Here is a 23,216-nt window from a genome sequence, read left to right on the forward strand (position 1 = left end):
CAAAGAATATTATCAGAATAGCAAACAGTTTGGATCTTGATGAGACACCACGTTCTGTGGCGTCTCATCTGGATCCAAACTGTTTGCAAAGGCCTTCAAAATTCCGTTCCCGCACTGAAAGGGTTAACCCTTTCCCACTCAGAGCCAAAGTGAAAATGGCTATGTGCAAACAGCATAAAACCAGCACAGACTGCGAGTAACTCACAGTCAGGTTTTAGGCTGTTTGCTGCTCGTCAGTATCTAAGGGTTGGAAATGAAACCTTTAAAACTTGAATCTAGTGAGAAATATCTTTAATGAAATTTAAAAAATTACTACAGATGTATCAAAATGTGTATCTAAGTGGTGAAGGATTAATTGGTTGATTTTAACCCTTAAAGCGCTGGAGCTGAATTTTAAAGGCCTTTGCAAACAGTTTGGATCCAGATGAGACGCCACAGAACGTGGCGTCTCATCAGGATCCAAACTGTTTGCTATTCTGATAGTATTCTTTGAAAAAAATCGAAGAAAATGCTAATTTTAGAAATTCTGCAGACGACATTTTAGCAGACGACAAATTTCCCAGCATGCAAAGGGTTAAAAGAAGAAAAGTATTACAAAACACACATAAAGTAACGCATTATCATCTCGTTCTTTATATGATCAAATGTTGAGTTGGGTTGAAGTAATCAAAAGTTTTGACTTAAGTTTGAATTTCAATGTATATTGTTTGAATGAAACATATATACTTAACATCAATGCTCAGAGATTTGTAGACTCTTTCTGTTCCAGCCTGAAAATGAAATTGATTTTGTTTGTGTCATTGTTTTTTACTGGGTAATCTAAGTTAAACATCTGAAAAATTCCAGAAATCCTGGTTAAAATCAATTAAAGTGCAGTGAGCCAGTTTTAGTTTCTTTGGTCCTATTGTTCTGGGTCATCAGGACTTTATTGTGTTGGTTACAGTAGCCATTTAACTGATGTGGGATTCAGGTGTAGTGTTGCAAAAATACACACAACTTGCCAAAAGTAAACCATATACCAGGTGCCTGGTTGTATGGTCTTCTGTTTTAAGATTAAATTTTGACACCCATGTGGCATTTTCAATTATTTGGCTGAACTCAAATGGTTTTTGCATGTTGGGTTTTAATTTAATTATTTTAATTTGGGGAGAATAATGTGTTTTACCTGTGGGAAACAAATGCTTTAATTACTCTGGCGCATAACCATAGTTGCAGTTTTAACTTTGTACTTAATTCCCTGTTTTAACCCTTTGCATGCTGGGAAATTTGTCGTCTGCTTAAATGTTGTCTGCTGAATTTGTAAAATTAACATATTCTTCGATTTTTTTCAAAGAATACTATCAGAATAGCAAACAGTTTGGATCCTGATGAGACGCCACGTTCTGTGGCGTCTCATCAGGATCCAAACTGTTTGCAAAGGCCTTCAAAATTCTGTTCCCGCGCTGAAAGGGTTAACTGTGTACTAAATTCCCTATGTTCCAAAGAAAGGTGATCATTTTCACATAATTTATTTCAATTAAAAAATTCACTACTTTGCAGAAAAGAACAGGTCTGTGCTCCTAATGTGTTGTGATCAGTCATCAATTTTTGTACAGCATCGTATAAAAATTATATTAAAAGATCATCTAATATTTTCCAAATGGTTGTCAAATCACAACTGAAATTAAATAATATTTTTATTGGCCCATTTGACTGACCTTCCCAGAAAATACCAATTTAGATTTTAACTTTCAAGACACTTGTCCAGTCAGGCAGATGTCAAGGCAGATGTCTAGAGATTTCACTTGCCCTTCACTTCACTTGCCCTGACTAAAATGTTATTTGTCTTGACCTTCAAATTTCACTGTAGTACAGTTATAAACACAAATAACAATTATCATGATATTTTATGTAGAAATTATTTCAAAAACAAGAGCATTACTAGATTACCAGATTGCAAATTACCTAAGTTGTTTATTTACAGTTATTCAATGTAATTGTTACATTAAAATTGCATACGCATTATAATAAATGCTCTGTATTATTATCTACTATCTAACAATGTAAATACAAGAGAAAATTGACTTGATTAAATAAGGGCAATAGATATTCAAATCTCTCCACAATTGGTATTTACAGAGATATTTTACTTTTCCAATTTCTTGTATATTGCTTACATTCCAATATAGCTTGTGCTTTATGTTCCTGATGTTCATATATCCAGCCTCTACTTATAAAAGTCAGTTTATGAAAAAACAAACACACACACAAACAGATGAACAAACAAACAGAAAAATCAATCCATTATAGTGACATTATCTTATGTAAGAAATTACAGCGAAGATTAAATGCAGTTCTACAAGACCAATAACTTATCTGTTAGCACTTAGTGTAACACTCTAAGCAAATAGGTTTGTATTTTCAGAAATAAAAAGGGTCGACTCTTTCAGTGCTGGAACCGAATTTTGAATGTCTTTTTAACCCTTTGCATGCTGGGAAATTTGTTGTCTGCTACAATGTCGCCTGCTGAATTTTTAAAATTAGCATTTTTTTCGATTTTTTTTTCAAAGAATACTATCAGAATAGCAAACAGTTTGGATCTTGATGAGACACCACGTCTTATTTCCCAGCATGCTAAGGGTTAAAATGACATTTTTTGAATGCATGTGATGTGTGAATGATCTGCTTATATTTGACATATCTTTTCCTCATGTTTTACAATCTGTACCTATTAATCACAAGTTTAACACAGAAGAGAAGGAAGTATGGAGCGATAAGTAATAGATGGTTGGAAGAGATATACGAATGATGATTGATGACTTAAACATAAATCCTGTGAAATATATACATTTACAGAAGAAAAGCCGTAAATTAATAAGTTTGTTTGTGTGAAAATGAAAGTAAAATACGAGAGTGCCTGTTGCAGATAAATTATGATGTGATAAGTTTACCATGGGTCAATTGAACGTAGAGCCCTTTTAATGCCCAATCATATTCAAACTGTAATCTTATTTAAACCCTTTACCACTTAGATACATATATTTTCATTATTTGTAGTTGCATAGAAAGTTAAATTTAATGAAACAGTCTTCTTACTAGATTCAAGTTTTAAAGGCTTTATTTCCTTACCCTCAAGTACTAATGATCGAGCAGCAAACAACATAAAACCTGAACAAACTGCGAGTTACTCGCAGGCTGTTCTGGTTTTATGCTTTTTGCACACAGCCATTTTCACTTTGCTTCTGAGTGGGAAAGGGTTCATCTTATTTTAAGTCGAACTAAAGTGAGTATTTCAAGTACAACAGGTAGATATGATATTACATTTATGCATAAAATATGGAACATTACATCAGTAGTTGGTGTTTACATGTTCCTTAGTTTATTTTATTTATCAATAACTTTATGCAACGATGAACCATAATGAGAAGCAATGAGAAGCTGGCAACACTTTTGGTTGCAGCTTGTCTTCCAGATTTGTTTGGTAATAAGAAATAGTGTAAATATTTAAGACAAGATCATATTTGTATTACCAACTGTTGCGCTTTAAACGATCCTGATCTGTCTGGTCTTTAATCTTATCTGAAAGGTACGCAACACAGACTGACAAAATAATCATCCCACAAAAAATTCTGTAACATTTTGTTTTTTTCTGTTTGAAAAAAAAAGCAACTTTCTGGCATGGCATTGAAATCATAGTGTAAGCTGCAGTAGGTGAGCTGCAAAACTCATTACGAAGGTTTGGTGTCAAACTGATGTATCTGGTTAACAAATGTACAGCACATAATATTGTTTTGTATTTATGTCATAGTAGAATATGCAGGTATGAGTGATTTTTTTGCAGCTGTTGTTGTAGTTTGCCTCTATTGTCATACATTCCGCTACTTCTGAGACAATCACAAATAGACTCCGTGATTATCTGCTTATTATAAGAGGCAGACAATTTGGAATTGGCAATAATAGCTTGTTTGTGTTTATGTGTAATTAAACACATTGTTCTGCCTGAATGTTTGTTGTTTATGTGTACTTACACCTTTCCCACTTAGAAGCAAAGTGAAATTGGCTATGTGCAAACAGCATAAAACCAGAACAGCCTGCGAGTAACTTGCAGTCTGTTCAGGTTTTATGCTGTTTGCTGCTCACCAGTACCTAAGGGTTGGAAATGAAGTCTGCAGGTAAACAAATACAATGAGCACTGAAACTGCAAAAAGTCTTGTAAAATAATATTTTGATGGTATTTCTTCAATTAGTTAACAAACAATTTGTATTCCCAATCTGAAGATTTCACGATGCGAAGTTACCCAATTTAGGGGTTTTGCACGCTAATTTTTATGCTCCCCCAAAATTTATTTTGGGGGGAGCATATAGTCGCCGCTTCGTCTGTCTGTGTGTGCATCTGTCTGTCCGTGCACAATTTTTGTCCGGGTTAAATTTTCAGCAACTAATGACCGTAATTCAATGAAACTTTATGGGAAGCTTCACTACCAAGAGGAGATGTGCATATTATCAGCTGGTTCTGGTTGGATGATTTTTCGCAGAGTTATGGCCCCTTGAAATTTTCTAAAAAAAAAATCTTGTCCCCCCCAACTACTGTGCCCTCAAAACGTTTCCTTTTATCTGAATATATAGTGCAATAATGTGACAAAAAAAAACTTTGGGGAGCATCACCCGTCTCCGACGGTTTCTTGTTCCCGATTGGTGTGGTAACTGTACTTTTCCCAATTGAGAAACAAATTGCTGGAACCCTCGATCTCCTGATGCTAGCAGACATTGTATCCTTTGCATCTATGCAAGCCACTTGGTGCATTGAGGATTATTATTATAATTACCTTCCAATTGCTGGTACACTCAAACAATAAGAGCAAACAGTACAAATGCAGATTTATTTGTTTCAATCCAATTAGGAATGAATTAATAATTCATCTGTTATAGTTTTGTGCTTTCATATGCCTAAAGCTAAAATTTGCTGATAATTGTTATATAAATTGCTATTAATTAACATTTATTTTTAATGTATGACCATACATTACCTGGGGACAGGATCTTTTGAATGGCCATGTCTCATGTACACTGTACATTTGTATTCATTTTGTCAATATTCATTGCATTATATATACATACCTTAAAGATTTATATATATTTTTAAGGTATAAATACATTTAGGTTTACAGATTCAAACAAAAGTTGAATTAACTGCAATGACATGACTTGCAAAACACTTACCTTTTTTGTGCTATTTTGTTAAGTATTATTACTAGAAATAATTATTAAAATAATTCAGTGTTTTTTAAACATGAAGAACTCACTGTTGGTTTATAAAGCTCTTTTAAAGTTTCTTAAATACTGTAAACCTATAGAAATTCGTCGGTATGAAATTTCGTGGTTTAATAAAAAACAACTAATTCATTGACACGTAATTTCGTGGATTTCAAATTTTCGGGTAAGATTGACAGGCATTATAATTAAACTTTTCTTAAAACAACCAGAGTAATAACGAAGAATAATCTGCTAATGTGTGTTGACAGCAAGGCTTGTGATTAATGTGCACTGGAGCATGAAAGTGTTGCCGATAATTGTCGATAAGAGCGAATAAGCGTCGATCTTGTGGGTACTCACTCGCTAATTGCCATCAATGTTGTTTTGACAATATTTGCAATTTTCTGCTCAATCGGTCCCCTAGTAGTAACAATTGAGTAATAAGGTCCCCAAAATACAGGTGTGAAAACCGTTATGTCTCTTTTAACTTTAATTGGCACTAATTTACATATGTGATAAATCTGCAAACTGTTAATTTGACGACGTGACGTAAAACAGAACAATCATTGATGTACAGTTTAAATTCCGTGCTTGATTTAAAAAGTATTATTACCCAAACACTTATCAAGAAAACAACATATTGTATCACCTAGCATATCTCAATCAAATATCTCAGATAACCGAAAACAATAGAGAATGTCGGCAATGACATTCGGAAAGGACCGATTTCGGATTAAAAATGTAAAATAATCGTTGGTACTTGAATTCGTGGTTCAGCGGAACAACGAAATCTACGAAAATTCGTACCACACGAAATTTAATGGTTTTACAGTAATTGACTGTTGTTTTTAATGAACTGTGGACAGAAGCTTCTTATCTTACTTGAAAGTCTAACAGACCACACGTCTTGCAATAAGCAAATGCTTTGATTTCTAGTATCATTATGTTTAGAGTAAAAAATATATGCCAGCAATGCACTACAGGCAAACGCCCTATTGGTCTAGTTTATTTGAACATTTATATAATGTTGAAAAATAAAAACACATGCGTGTTTAAAATGCTTCATGTTTAGACCCTGCAGTCAGTTATTAACTCTTTCAGTGCTGGAACCGAATTGTGAAGGCCTTTGCAAACAGTTTGGATCCAGATGAGACACCACAGAATGTGGCGTCTCATCAGGATCCAAACTGTTTGCTATTCTGATAGTATTCTTTGAAAATCGAAGAAAATGCTTATTTTAGAAATTCAGCCGACTCCATTTTAGCAGACGACAAATTTCCCAGCATGCAAAGGGTTAAATTAGGCCAGAATAAAAGCATTCTTCTGAAAGAGAAGCATAAAGATTGATTACCTAATGCTTACCTAACAGGTATCCTGGGGTTTTTCAGATTGCTTCTATGTTAACGAGTATAAATAATGAGTTTCTACATACTTCATCAGGTACTTTGTTTTGCGTTACTTGTTCTTGAATTTTTTCATAATTAGATACAATATTCATTTAAAAAAGTAATTTATTAAGAAATCAGTCCAGATTTGGCAAATTTGTTTGCTGTAACATTGCTTTAAGGACTACTATTATATTCAAGGGAATTGTTCTGCATGTTAAATTTAGATAATAATTTTATGAAAATAATAAATTAAAACAAAAAAATAAATTTAAACTAAATCAAACACATTATTGTAGTGCAATGACTGAAATGTTATGCAAGGACTTTTATAAGATACAAACCATTCCTGTTGTAGTAATAAACATAAAACAATTTTACAATAAAAGCAAAGCAATAAATGCCAGAAAAGATTCTTTTCAGCAAATAATTTTTGACAGTTATGAGGAGACAGTGGAAAGACAAAAAGGCTCAAGAAAAAAAGATGTGTTTCCTTTGACCTGACTGTAACTTGGCTAAAAAAATCCAATGTCCGTTCCAAAAGTTTTGAGTAACCATTGTATACTTTGAGATCCAACTTCTTTTAGACAATCTGACCTTAATGTTATGAACAAGAGCTCCTAAGGTCATGACGGTCTTAAGTTAACACCTGAGCCCTTTTAAAAAAAGACTGTTAATTTGTGTGCAGCTTTTGTAATGTCACCAAAGCCCTTATATCCTATAGGATACACATTCTTTTGAAGTAAAATAAATATTAAACACTAAATTCTTACCCTACCTATCTTTTTTTAGACCTGAAGTTAACCGCTAAGTTTGTTTGGCTTTGGGGTAGTTGTGATGTAATTGGGTCAGCTAGAGCAACACCATCTGTTTGTTATACAAAGTGTGGGTAGGTAGAGGAGGGCAATGTTCTGGCCCAGGGTGGCCATTTTCGGGGTAATTGGGCTAATCTTCCGGTTAGGCTGGGGGTAAGGCATAGAAACAAATATGCTTGTTTCACATAACAGAAGGAAAATAAAAACTTTGAGATTGTAGGAAACAAATATTCAAAACAGATGGGTTATAGTCTTTAACATGGATTTAAAGTTAGATACGACTAAAACAAAACCATTTCTATTGCCAGAAGTCAAACACTAAGAAAATAGGTCTCTGTATCAATCCCCAAACAAAGGAACCAAGTACTGGTTTATCAAGAATGTTAGTCAAAAGTGTTTCAAGGAGCCTTAGGCATTTGATCAATGAAGCTGAAATTGAAAGTTTAAACTATAAAGTACCGTATACTTGCGCTTATAAGACGCCCTCGCTTATAAAAACGCACCCGGCCCGACTTCGGACTTTATAATGGGTGGATTTGAGACTGACCCGCGTGTATGACGCGGTCAAATTTTGCCGTTTTCATCAGCCGAAAAAATGGCCGAAAAATGGCAGAATGTTAAAGAAAATCATCAATTAGATTGAGAATTTTTCAAACTTGCGCTGCATACAATTAGTAATTCACGCAAGTCTGAAAAATAAAACAATCAAACAACAAAGTAAATAATATTTGTTTATTTTATGATATATTAGTGGGTTTTAATTTATTTTCAAGTATTATTCATGCAATAAAAATAATTATCAAATTAACAAAATTTTTAACAATTGCGTATTTAATCATTTGCCCTAACAAATGCAAACAATTGCAAACATATTACGTTCATAATATCAATGCACAAGCAAAATTGATCGTATCAGTCATCTTAATTGTATTGTTTGACAGGTATTGAAAACTAATAGGCAGATATTTTGAAAGCGTTCAGTTTTATTACCTAGATTATGCAAACTTTACGCCCATTGTCTATCAACAATAGGTAATGCCTACTTTCGTAAAAATTAGCCAATCGCGTGATAGAGTGATAGACTCAGAAGCGCAGATCGAAATCACGTGTTAAGAAGAAAGCCATATGCGGATAATTGCATGCGGTCGCTCTTTGCTTCCGTCGTTGTTGGCCCCTAATAAATATGGTGTCATCGGCATTAGGGGGTCGTCTGAATAAACGTGTTTATTTAACAATTGACAGTTGCAAACTGGTAACTTATTTCAGAGGATACCCTAATTGCCAATTATGTCTTAATTGACAATTAACGAAGTGGAACAAAGATGATCAGGTGATACAAACTTAACAAGTAGCATTTGTAATCGGCAGCGTGTTTATTTAACAATTGACAGTTTCAAATTGAGAATTGATTTTGCTGTTGTTTTAAGCATGTTGGCATCGTGTCGCCCCTTACACATGTATACTATAATGGCCAATTTATATGACATTTAACGACGTCGCGCGCAGACAATCAGGTGATACAAACTTTTCAAGAATAATCACGGACAATATAACGTCTTACGCCCCAAAAATAACAAAATTCAAATTAAAAATAAAACAACAAAATCAGTAACAGTACATTTTATTACAAATAAATCGGTAACTGAACATGCGTTCCGATACACGGTACTGGCCAATACAGACTTTAGAGAAAATGCAAATGGCTGCTGCGATGATTCAAAACAACTGACAAGTGTCCAACTTGGCTAGCATAAGCCCAGTAAACTCGATATTTTGAAATTTTTTGTTTATTTTCACCAGTATCTCGCTTATAAGACGCGATCCCAACTGTAACTTATTAATTTGAGTCTTAAAAATGCATTTTACAAGCGAAAGTATACGGTAACAAAATATTAAAATTCTTAAAATAAATAGTGATAAACTGTGTAAAATGTTTTAGGGTTCGGTTGTACTTTTACGGTAGGTCAGGTAACATGAACCAAAGGTTTTTGTTTTGATGCCTAATGAGGTTTATTGTTTTGATTGGCTGTGGTAATTGGCCTGCAATCATTAGTGGTTGGGGCTACTATCAGCTAATTGTGAATGCTATGTTAATATCATGCCTTGCCTTCATTGAATCATCCGCACTTTTGATGTAACACTTACTGGATTACAGTATCATCAGTTTGTTGGTAGAACAGATTTGGTTGTCTTGCATTTTGTGTACTTTCTTGTCAGCAGTTGCAGAGAAAATATGAGACCTGGATCAAGGCCACATGCTTAGAATGAAGCATATAAACAATATATTTTTTATCGCCATAGTTTCCCATAATATTGTTTAGTTATTTTCCGATTAACATTGATGAACAAGCAATGTTTTGGGTATGACACTCACATTTTAGAATAAACCTATTCATGTAATGTTGATTACATTCCGTTGGCGTATTGAAATGTTCTTGAGTTTGTTTCCTGGGTAGAGCAAGTACTTGGTGTCTTTGATGGAGATCTACACCACAGTGACATTTTACGGCAAAGCTGTAGCTTGTTTTTGCTATTATTTCAAGTATTGATATGTTATGATGTCATGGTGACTGTCCACTGAACTGCTTGGGAGGTGGGGGGGGTCATTAAACCTTACCACTTAGAGACGTATTTTGACGCATTTGTAGTCCCTTGGAAAGTTAAATTTAATTAAAGACCTTTCTAACTATTTTCAAGATTCAAGTTTTAAAGTCTTCATTTCCAACCCATATACCATAAGGTCGCAATGCTGTAGTGGACATGGTGTCTGCTTAGCGACCAAGAGGTCACCGGTTTGATCACCACTGTGGTCGTGTTCTAAAGATTTCCCCCCATAGACATCATGTACTGGTTCTAGTAAACGAACTCGAGAGCGTTTCAAATAAGCCTTAGGCTTTCTATGCAATAGAGCTTAAACAAATAGGTTTAATCTAATCCTCATAGAAACTGATGAGCAGCAAACAGCATAAAACCTTAACAATCTGCGAGTTACTTGCAGGCTGTTTTGGTTTTATGCTGTTTGCACATAGCCATTTTCACTTTGCCTCTGAGTGGGAAAGTGTTAAATACATAGATTTTTTATCCTTAAACTGATCAATGCTAGATTTCAGTGACAGACACATACTGTGATAATCTCCATCAGATAAGATTACACTTTGCTAGATTTGAGGGGAAAAAGCGAAAAAAAAAGAAGGAAAAGATAGTTGAGAGAAAGAGACAGTCACCTAAGGTTTGATGAGTCTCTGTTGATTTGAATGGCCACAGTTCAATAAATTATTTATATAAACAAAATGGGAATAAATATCTATGTCAGCCTTTGATAGGTAACGGTGCAATAGATGAGAGAGACAGTTCTTATGCTTGGAGAATTTAAAAAAACTGAATGACCAACAGTTCGCTTAACCCATTTATGCCTAGCCTCTAGAAAAAGGGCCTTGGCAAACAGCGTAGACCCAGATGAGACGCCACATCATGCACCTCATCAGGGTCTGCTCTGTTTGCTAAGAGGAATTTCTGTAAGTAATATTCTAAATATAGAAATAAGTATACACAATGTACTAGACATCCCTAATTTTGGAAAAAAATTGATACAATTTAGGAGGATGAGAGAGTCCACTAGACATAAATGGGTTATTCATTTTTATTAAGAAACATGGTAATAAATATCCTTGTGTAGATTTCATTGGTAACAGTGCAATGGTATCTACCAGCAGTAATACAACAGCCCATTGTTCTGTAATCCATTAATCAACCAAGAGTTAACACTGAACTTAGATGTAAAGCTTATTGTTACGGACATCTTACCAAATTAATTGTTGTGTTTCAAAGGTAAGAGTACTGATATTCAGAAAAGCTCATCCATGTTTAACATTAACAGTTTCAAACTTTATCTGTCTCAAAGGGAGGTAAACCTGTATAAATATGCTTTGGTCTTATATTTGGACAAATGACACTGACTGACATAAGAACAATAAATGCAACAGACAGTTCCACAAATATTCAAATTTATTTGCAATTTTCTCTGATTATCAGTCTTCAAAATTGTGAATAGCATGTGTTAATTATCCCCACGCTTTTTGAAAAAAAGGTGGGGATATTGTGGTTATCTCCGCCGTCCGTCCGTCCGTCTGTCTGTCTGTCCGTCCGTCCTGGCCACTATCTCCTCCTACACTAAAAGCACTAGAACCTTGAAACTTACACACATGGTAGCTATGAGCATATGTGCGACCCTGCACTATTTGGAATTTTGATCTGACCCCTGGGTCAAAAGTTATAGCGGTTGGGGTGGGGCCGCGTCAGAAATTATCACTATTTTTTTAGGTTATTTTACATTTACTTCTTTATTTCTTCACCGATTCACTTCAAATTGATACTGGACCTCTCTTATGACAATACGGTCAATCTCAACCATGCATGGTCCCATTCCCAACCCTGGGGCGCCCCGCCAACATAGGCCACACCCACCAAAAATTTCCATTTACTATAATTTTTTCATTTCTACATGGATTCACTTCAAATTGATACTGAACTTTTGTTATGACATTAGGGTCAATCTCAACTATGCATGGCCCCAATCCCAACCCTGGGGCGCCCGCCTACATAGGCCAAACCCACCAAAAAATTCCATTTACTATAATTTTTTCATTTCTACACAGATTCACTTCAAATTGATACTGAACTTCTCTTATGACATTAGGGTCAATCTCAACTATGCATGGCCCCATAACCAACCCTGGGGCCCCGCCCACATAGACCACACCCACCCAAAATTGCCTTTACTATAATTTCTTCATTTCTACACCGATTCACTTCAAATTGATATTGAACTTCTCTTATGACAATACAGTCAATCTCAACTATGCATGGCCCCATTACCAACCCTGGGGCGCCCCGCCCACATAGACCACACCCACCCAAAATTGCCTTTTACTATAATTTCTTCATTTCTACACCGATTCACTTCAAATTGATACTGAACATCTCTTATGACAATACGGTAAATCTCAACTATGCATGGCCCCATTACCAACCCTGGGGCGCCCCGCCCACATAGACCACACCCACCCAAAATTGCCTTTTACTAATACTTCTTCATTTCTACACCGATTCACTTCAAATTGATACTGAACATCTCTTATGACAATACGGTCAATCTCAACTATGCATGGCCCCATTACCAACCCTGGGGCGCTCCGCCCACATAGGCCACACCCACCCAAAATTGCCTTTTACTATAATTTCTTCATTTCTACACCGATTCACTTCTAATTGATACTGAACTTCTCTTATGACAATACAGTCAATCTCAACTATGCATGGCCCCATTACCAACCCTGGGGCGCCCCGCCCACATAGACCACGCCCACCCAAAATTGCCTTTTACTATAACGTCTTCATTTCTACACTGATTCACTTCTAATTGATACTGAACTTCCTTGTGACAATACGGTCAATCTCAACTATGCATGGCCCCATTACCAACCCTGGGGCGCCCCTAGGTCAAACATGCGGCGTGGGGATACGCGTCGGCCTCTGACGCGCCATTTCTAGTTAATGTTTGTGATAATGCGTACGTGAAAATGTTTGTGACGTTTGATTAATGAAAATAAAAACAACTTAAATCTTGCCCCCATAAGAAGCAAAGTAAAAATGGCTATGTGCAAACAGCATAAAACCAGAACAGCCTGCGAGTAACACTTAGTCTGTTCAGGTTTTATGCTGTTTGCTGCTCATCAGTAACAAAGGATTGGTAGTGAAGCCTTTAAAACTTGAATTTAGTAAGAAAGATATTTAATTGTCCCCTACCGGTTTCACCGGAAGGGAGTTATGGTTTCCGCTTCGTCTGTCAGTCAGTCTGTCAGTTAAAATTTCCTTGAACACTTGCTGGTTAAGCCTTTTTGAAAGTATTAAGAGTGAAAGTGCTGCTTGCCTAATGGTAAAGTGCTGCTTGCTTAATAGTAAAGTGCTGCTTGCTTAATGGTAAAGTGCTGCTTGCTTAATGGTAAAGTGCTGCTTGCTTAATGGTAAAGTGCTGCTTGCTTAATGGTAAAGTGCTGCTTGCTTAATGGTAAAGTGCTGCTTGCTTAATGGTAAAGACTTTGATTTGTCAAGTGCTGCTGGCTTAATGGTAAAGGCTTTGATTTGTCAATAAATTCTTACCAGGCTGGTTAATTATGCATCAGAGGAGAACTGTATTTAATTGTGCTATGTGAACTTGCTATAAAATATTCATGTAGTATTACAAAGGCTGTACATACACTTAAGTTTTCCTTTGGGGGCTAAACATCATCCCAAAGGATCTTTATTGGTGTAGCTTCCATTATATTCTGATATACAGTCATATAGATATACATAAATGTTACCGAAAAAAATGGGACATTTTGTAGAAGGTATAAGTGCCATTTTTAAGTTATTAGGATTGTGCATGTTTTAGAAGGAAAACAAACCATTGGCAAAACATTCTCATAAAATAAGTTGTTTTTTTTCTCCAGCAAACAATTCAAATTAAGCTTCTATTGCAGCCTGCTGTGACCTGTGATGTATTGCCAAGCTGGCTGGAAAACTGTGCATGCTCGCTGTAGTGTGGAATTTTATGGAATTGATTGCTTGGTCAACATATATTTTAAGGTCCAGAAATAAAAGAGTTGAATGGCTTAATCAACCACCCCCCAGGTAATTGAAGGTGCAATGAATGGGGTCCAGGAATTGCAATTATTGTTGTAAGAAGCCAGACTCCATCATTTTAATCTAGTAACATAATTACATCGATGCTTGATGTCATTGTTTGATTTTAATATGCAATAGTATCCGTTGTGTACCTGGTTATTTACTTCTCTGGAGATATTGGAAATCAGTCTGCTACAGCTCATAGTTAGATGAAATAATTATGCAACGATAGGACAAACATTGTTTTGATAGATTTTTTGTGTGTAAAATTTGAAATGGCGTATCGTGCTTCCTTGAGTTTGTTAGCTTTACTTCTCCAGATCTTTTTGCAACCTGGTGATAGACAACTTTTTTTACTTATGGACTTCCATTTCTATTGTAATTATTTTAATTTATTCTAAATATTATACTTTTGTTAGGAAAAAAAATGTAAATAATATTTTAAAAGAAATCTCTGAACAAAAGAAGTAAATAACTACAACTTTAAGATATAAATTTTTGAGACACAAACATTTATTCAGCCATGTTTGACTGTGAACAGGATAGGTTTTGTGAGGACTTCGCAACCTGAAGTTGGGGAGAGCTTTTTAAAAACACTACTACTGCATGAGGCAAATTTTCAAAACCCACTGCAATTAAGCCTGAAGATTATTGACATGAAATAATTTCTGTTGATCACTAGTATTTGCCTAGCAGTTCACAGCCTTATTTATTGATTTGCTAATTCCACCATTATTTTTCTGAAGTTTAATGGCCAGCCATCGATCACTTGTGACATTATTTGAATAAACCATATGTTTGTCATTTTAAATGGGATAAATTAATCAATCAACCTAATTTTCTAATAATGAAATATATATCTACAATTATGACACATTGTTATTAACTTGCTGATCTCTATGATTAATTTTCAACAACTTAAAGCAATACATTTTCCAAATTATTTTTAGTTGAGGGTATAATTATTTTGACTTGATTTATGATTAATGTGCAATTGAAAATTATCTTCTAAATTTATGTCTGTTCAAAGCGTGAAATGAAAGCATATATGTATATACCGTAATTACTCTATGTTTTCGGACACTTAAAAATAATTAATTTTTTTCGTGTCCGAAAACTTAGATACGAAAAATATTCACAAAATACAGGTGTCCGAAAACTAAGAGTGGAAAATTGAAGTGTCCGAAAATAGCGTCAATTGTATCAACGACAACCGGTAATAGCATGCGCTTGTAAAAAACCATGCCGTATAGTATAATTTACAGTTATATACGTTTGCACTGCATTTTAAATCATTTTAAATGCTTAATTTATTTGACAGAAAGTTACTACAAGGTTGTACTTTGACCAACGAGTTCAAAGATGAGCATGTGATGTACTGATACTCGCTAGTATCAACCTGTAATCAACGCAATAAAAAACACACTATGAATTCTTTGTTTGTTCATTTCAGATAGTTGTTTTCTAACACCTTCCATTGTTCGTTAAACTTGCAATAGGGTGCATCACGCTTTGAAGCGATTAGTATTTGTCACAGTTATTTTACTGAGAAGGGGTAGTACCATTGCGGTAGATAATTGAACTGTTAATTGAAACTACCCCTATCGGGTGAAACCATTGTTTAATACCAGTTTACAAGGTTATTTACCCAATAACGCAAATATAATTGTCTGTTGCCCTCAGGCATGCAGCTGCCATGTCTTATGATGTTAATCTGGTTGTAAAACCCCATGATCCAAGTGTCATTAGATATCGAAAACAGGACCGAAATTCGGTAAAATAGCGCTGTAAAATATACTGTCCGAAAACTTAGAGACATTAATTATGGACGAAAACTCGTGTGTCCGAAAATTAAGAGTCACGAAAAATAATTATTTTTGCTAAAAAAAGGGTTGTCAGAAAACTTAGAGTGTCCGAAAACATAGAGCTATTACGTTATATATATAGGATACATCTAGTTCTGCACCATTTACCAGACACTGGCCTTTAAGTAATGTGGGGAATTGGTGCTTAATGCATGTGTGTACAGTGTCGTCCCATATAGGCAAATCAGAGAAAAGACACTTTCTGCTTTGATGGAATTTTTGTTTAAAGTCCCTTCTTTAAAAAAAAACAGTCTAGGCAGAAAGTGTCTTCCCTGATTAGCTTGTACAGACTGGGATAACACTACTACACTACTCAAATGTATTAAGCCCCTGCATTTCCCCAAAGCAAGGTTCATATGATTGATTAATATTTTAATATTTTTTAAATACAGCAACTAAGATTTTACATTTACACATATTTCTTTAATCTGTTCTGCAATCCAGTAAAATCCATACAATCATATGCCACTCGAAAGTAACAGTATCATTTAAAAGTGTATAAATAAAACCAATTATAAATATACAAGGGTACAACACCAGTGCATAATCCATGCATATGTATAGATATCAGGAGTGTCATTGTATCATATATTCGCACCATACTATTTCTATTTATTCTTCAGTCATTAAGTTGTTGCCATATCTAATTGTGTTTCTCATAACCATTTGCTATGTTTTGTAATCATTGTGACAGCCTGGGGTGACCATGTTAATAAAATTCTCGCCTTCCTTGACTGTCTGACAGCCCACGGGTGTCAACAGACTTGATTGGAAATATGGTAGTGATTATCCAGGTTTTTTTTTCATTGTCAAAGGCAGAGGGATAAAGAATTTGCTTTGTCCGTCTGTCAGTCTTTAAGTCAGTCAGTCCATCTGTCAGTCTGTCTTTCTGTCAAAAAAATTTCTTTTGGCACGGAATATCAATTGATCGAATTTGCTTGTTTTCCAAAGACTTAAATACAACTAGATTTAAAAAAATCCAACAGTATTTGTTTTTCAACCAACATGCCATAATATGGCCTTTAAGAGTGGTAAGATACAAAAAAAATGTTCAATAACAATTAATTCTTTTCACTAGTAGTAATCTTATTTTTGATCTGTATTATTCATTGCTGAATGATCAGCAATTTAACATTTTGAGTATCTCAGCTTAGCAAGTTTTAAGAATATAAAATAGGAGAATATTGCATAGTCTCTTCAAAACAACTGTAAGGTTTCCATCAGTTGCGTGTCATGATTGTTAATTAAAACACCATGTAACTTTCTATTACACATTAAGTTGCTTCTTGTTTATTGCAATAGTTCCAAACCACCATTCGTGGAAAATGCATTATATGATTAATATACAAAACACGTATTCCACTTATTACATTCATTAATTGGGAAAAAAATCCTGGTTTGTTAATTAGATTATAGTCACTGTGTGCGCTTGAGGGATGTGATTTCAATCAGTAATATCATTCTGATAGAGACTGCAGCCTGGCTGAAATTGACTAAACTTAAAAAACGTCCCAAACCAAACTTAATCAACTTTAACACTTAACAAGAGGGCCATCAGGCCCTAAGGCACTCACCTGAAAGCCAAAGGCACTAGACTATTCTGAAAAAAATGCAAGCTGATTTATGAAGATTATTTTGGACCAAAAAAGTGACTTTTAAGATGTTTTTTTTATATTTGACCTTGTGACCTAGTTTTTGAGCTCATGTGACCCAGCTTCAATCTCTGGCAAAATTTCATTGGGACAAATGTTCTGACCAAGTTTCATGAAGATTGGCCAATAAATGTGGCTAATATAGTGTCAACAAGTTTTCACTAAAGCCATATAAGGACAACTGCCCCCCCCCCCCCTGGCGGCCATGTTTTTCAACAAACCAAAACCGTTTTCAAACTCACTCAAGCTATTGTTAGAACAAATGTTCTGATCAAGTTTTATAAAGATTGGATAATAAATGTGACTTCTAGAGTGTTAACAAGGTTTTGTAATAAATAGCCATTTAAGGAAAAATGCCACGCCCCCTTGCGGCCATGTTTTTTAACTGATCTCAACCATTTCTGAACTTAGCCCAGATATTATTAGTTCAAATATTCTAACCAAGTTTCATGAGCATTGGACCACAAATATGACTTCTAGAGTGTTAACAAGGTTTCACCATACAGTAAAGCCATATAAGGAAAACTGCCCCGCCCCCTTGCGGCCATGTTTTTCATTCAACTGGAACCATTTTCGAACTCATCCAAGATATTATTGGGACACATGTTTTGACCAAGTGTCATGAAGATTGGACTAAAAATGTGACTTCTAGAGTGTTAACAAGGTTTTACTATAGCCATATAAGGAAAACTGCCACGCCCCCTGGCGGCCATGTTTTTCAACCAACCGGAACCATTTTCGAACTAGTCCAAGATATTATTGGGACACATGTTCTGACAAAGTTTCATGAAGATCGGACAATAAATGTGACTTCTAGAGTGTTAACAAGGTTTTACCATAGCCATATAAGGAAAACTGCCACGCCCCCTGGGGGCCATGTTTGTCAATCAACCCGAACCATGTTCGAACTCGTCCAAGATATTATTGGGACACATGTTCTGAGTAAGATTCATGAAGATTGGACAATAAATGTGGCCTCTAGAGTGTTAACAAGGTAAATGTTGACGAAGCACGACGGACAAAAGGCGATCACAATAGCTCACCATGAGCACGTTGTGCTCAGGTGAGCTAAAAATCACACAGACAAAAGTTTCTGTATTTGGACAGTGTTGTCATGAATGCTTATTTCTAAATTGGCTCAGAATTGTCAGGAATGGCAGAATTAAGTACCAAAATAACCAATAGGATATCAAAAACTATTATGGGTTTGGAAGAGTAATTAGGGAGTAGAGGTCAAACTAGAAAACAGACTGTTCAATGTCTGAATGACCCCAGGGACTTCAAACATCTGTTATTCCTTTAGAAATTGGCTTTATTTTTGGCTATGCAAAGTGTAAACAAATATACCACATGGATGGAAATATTATTACCTAGAGGGGGTAATCATGTGATTATCAAGATGGCGACGTCCATGCCGAGGCCGTTTTTTTTCGCCGTTTTATACCCTTTAATAACTTGTATTATTATTTAAATTCCACCCACTTTCCAGCCATATTATCAAGAAAGTTACTGACTTTTATTTCATTGTAATATTCGCTCTATATCTCGACTTTACTCTGTGCGAAATTTCTTAGCGGGATGACCTAATTAGGGCTCCACTAAGAAAATGTGCTGAGAGTAAAGTCCAGACACAAAGCGAATTTAAATACGAAATAAACGCTAATCACCTTTTAACTGATATTGCTGGAAAGTGAGCGTCCTTAAACAATTAAACAAGAATAATAAAGGGTTTAAAACGGCCTAGACATCGCCATCTTGACTATCACGTGAATACCCCATCTGTTATTACCTATGGTTACTGAATATAAAGAGAAAATATATAGTTCTAGTTTACTTTACAGTATTTATTGTCAAAAAATAAATTAACATTTGAGGGATCTGATAACAAGTGTGATCTTTTTTTTAAACACAAACAATTTTAAAATGGTTTGTGTTGTGATTTCATTTACAGCTTGGAACAGTTTATAATCTGTTAAGACATGAAATTTAAAACAAACTTTATTCAACAATTTAAACAGTATCAGAACTTTGAGGGTATTTCCCAAAAAGTATGCTTAATTAAGAAAAACAACAGTTTTCCAACCTCTAGGAAAATTCTTTTATCTTCCATTTTGGCAACAAGTTATGAAAGGATATCAAACTTTTGATCTACAACTTGTGTAATTATTTACAGATGCAATTTATATAATAAAGGTGTTTACAATTATGAGAATCAGCTGCTTTATTGGCAACAAGTTTAGTTGGAACATATTGGGCGTGCTCTTTTGTGTGAAAAGGGGCTTTAATGCATGTGCATTAAGTGTCGTCCCTGATTAGCCTGTGCAGTCTGCAACCTGCACAGGCTTATCAGAGGCGAAACTTTCCGCTTTTATGATATTTTTCTGTTAAAGAAAGTCTCTTATTAGAAAAAAATCCAGTTTAGACAGAAAATGTTGTCCCTGATTAGCCTGTGTTGACTGCACAGGCTAATCTGGGATGATATTTTTTGAATATGCATTTGACCCAATTTTCACAGAGCTCAAATATAATTAAGCTCAATTGCACAAACGCCTGCAGCTTATAGAGATATTCTTGAGTCAGTTTCTACGGTAAAATGAGTGCATCTTAAGTCTAAAGAGCAGATTCGAAGAACTCTCCCAGTTTGGATTGAACCATGCAACTCCTGATTGCAAGGCAGACTCCATATCAACCACCCAACCACAAACAACTTTTGTTTGTTTTATTTTTTTTTGTTTTATTTTATGAAGAATTGCTGAGTTATAGTCATAGTTTTTATGCTCCCCCGAAAAATATTTTGGGGGAGCATATAGTCGCTGCTTCGTCTGTCCGTGTGTGTGTCCGTCCGTGCACAATTTTTGTCCGGGCTATTTCTCAGCAACTAATGACCGGAATTCAATGAAACTTTATGGGAAGCTTCACTACCAAGAGGAGATGTGCATCATTTTATCAGCGGGTTCTGGTTGGATGATTTTTCACAGAGTTATGGCCCTTTGAAATTTTCCATTAATTGTACATAAAGCGCAATTCTTGTCCCCCAACTACTAGATGTTTCCTTTTATCTGAATATATAGTGCAATATTGTGACAAAAAAAAACTTTAGGGAGCATCACCCATCTCCGATGTTTTCTTGTTTTCAAAATAATTTGCATGAATTGTAATCAAAGTTTCTATTCTGTAGTATGTTGGTTGCTTTTTATCATGAATAATTTATAAGCGAGATACATTTTGAAACAGAAAAAAAAATGTTTACATAATTGGGTATGATATAGTCATAGTTGTTGAAATGTTTTGCATGTCTTTTAATCGAAGTTTCTATTTTATAGTGTGTTGGTTGCTTTTTATCATGAATAATTTATAAGCGAGATTCATTTTGAAACAGAAAAAAAAAATGTTTACATAAAATAGAACATGTATAAAAAGGCAATCATAGTTCATTGTAAAAATGAGTAAGATTGATTGCCAATTAACTATAGTTATCCTAAAACTTGTATCATGTAACATATTGATTGTAAGACTGTAATATGTACATGTTTAATTCCATGCAACAGATTTTACTTAAAAATTAAATAAATAATTATCAAATTAAATGGGTCATTAGATGGTATTTGGCATACATGTAGACACAATAGCCAAGTAACAATTATGTTGAAGACATAATATAGTGTAGAGAAAATGACTCCAGTGGAATGTTCTCTGTCATTTAAAAGTTCTCTGGCCGTATTACTGTTTACTGTTAATGCCAATATGCCTGTTTAAAAAAAAAATCACTCTTTTAATAAAAAAATTACCCCAAAAGAAAAATACCAGAATACTCCTTTTTACACATAATCAATCATTTAATATTGTAAAATAATATTTAACAACAGCTTAAATAAAAAAAACAAAGAAAACAGACTTACAAATAAACTGTGCATGCAGACAGAAGCGTTTTAAAATCTGAGACCCCCATGTCAATCTTTAAGTAAGATAGCCAGAATACAGATCCACCTTTGTTTTTACTTTCAACAATTAAACACAGTTCATAAACTAGTTTAGTTGTATGTCTAGACATTACATGATTTTAAAATTATTATAATTGTATTGAGTTGACACTGAATTTTTATGTTTGTTTGTTTTTTGTTCCAGTTAAATAATATAATTTATCTTGTGATTTATTGAACAAAAACAAAAGAGAATTATTATTCTTATAGTAATTATAATTTTTAAAACATTAAGCTTCTTTGAGAGCTTGCAAAGCTAATTATTGTTTGGTTGTAATAAATTTAAAGTTTATGTTTAAAACTCTTTTTAGCCTATTAAATATTTCTAATAGAAAGATTAATTGAATTGTAAGAGGAAAGTAGTAAACAAAAATAAACATTCAACAAATTTTAAAGATAAAATGACCAAACAAAATGCATAAATGTAAACAAAAATAATGTCCATATATGAAAATTATCGTTACATTTTTTCATGCAAAAATCTCAAGATTTTTCATCATAAATTGTACAGTTGAAAAGGTATTGGAAAAAAATAAAAATGTCCAAACGTAGTAAAACTTTTTAAATAATTAAATTATATATTTTAGGTGTTTTATTACTAAATGCAAAACTTGTTTTACATTACCTTTTCTTGCTATTTCCGAATAACCAATTCTCAAATGAACTTGAATGTGAAAATCACAAAATTGTGCCACAGCCTTGTCCTTATGCACAAACCCTTTTGAAAGTGTCCTGTCACTGTTGATATGAATAACAATCCAGCACGTGCAAATGCGGATCACAAATACCAACTGAACACCTTAATTGCACACAAATATTTCTTTTTCAGTGCCACAGTTTATAAATTACAGAAATTTTGAAAAATTGTCCGCTGTAATGTTCTTTTTATTATTTAGTGTTATTCATACCTTAAATACAATAATTGTTATGCATTTAATTAACATATTTATATGTGCAGATATTTTGTGTGTATCGTTAGACTCCAACAGTTGGTATATTATTTATCATACAGCCCAACAATCAGATAACGCTCTTGTTATATAGCACCTTTAGGTGATATATTATGTATATCTCTGTCAGTGTTAATATTACTACAAGCAGTCACTCAGTCAATGTAGTATACTGTCTGCTACAATCCACAGAATTAGCATTTATATACCACTGCCTCTCTCTCTGATAGCAGTTTAACAGAGTGGCGAGCTCTATCAAGGGTTACAGAATCTCTAGTTACATTTGCTTGCTCAGGTAAGACATAAACATCTTTGAAGTTCCTATTGTCACATTGGTGACTTTGTTGTTAGACTGTCAGATGGGTTGGTGTGTTATAATCATAAAAGAGGTAAATTATTGGGGCTGATGGGCTGCGGGGTTGGGGGGGGGGGGAGTATGGACAAGGTAAGGTGTCTTGGTTAGCTGGGGAGGGATGGAGGGGGGATGAGTGTGTAGGTAAGGGAGGGTGAGGTCTTGTTAATAGTTATTCACAAGATTGTCAGAAATTCATCTATAGACGAGCATAAGTTACTCAGCATTTCTGTCTAAGGTTGTTTGTCCAATGATTTGCAGTACATAAATTGAGCCTTGTTTTGAGAAAACTGGGCTTAATGCATGTGCGTAAAGTGTT

The 23,216-nt window shown here is 34.6% G+C and overlaps 1 protein-coding gene across 1 annotated transcript in view; it reads right to left on the minus strand.

Moving 5' to 3' along the window:
• The window catches only part of LOC127844374 (FMRFamide receptor-like), a 29,003-nt gene extending 6,256 nt beyond the window's left edge, over window positions 1-22,747 (minus strand). Inside the window, exon 1 of the mRNA XM_052374514.1 lies at window positions 22,221-22,747. The gene's annotated coding sequence lies outside the window, so the exon portion shown is untranslated. The remainder of the gene's footprint in view (window positions 1-22,220) is intronic.
• Between the last annotated feature and the right edge of the window lie 469 nt (window positions 22,748-23,216).

This window comes from Dreissena polymorpha, chromosome 9 (assembly GCF_020536995.1).
Source record: "Dreissena polymorpha isolate Duluth1 chromosome 9, UMN_Dpol_1.0, whole genome shotgun sequence".
NCBI classification, from domain to species: Eukaryota; Metazoa; Mollusca; class Bivalvia; order Myida; family Dreissenidae; genus Dreissena; species Dreissena polymorpha.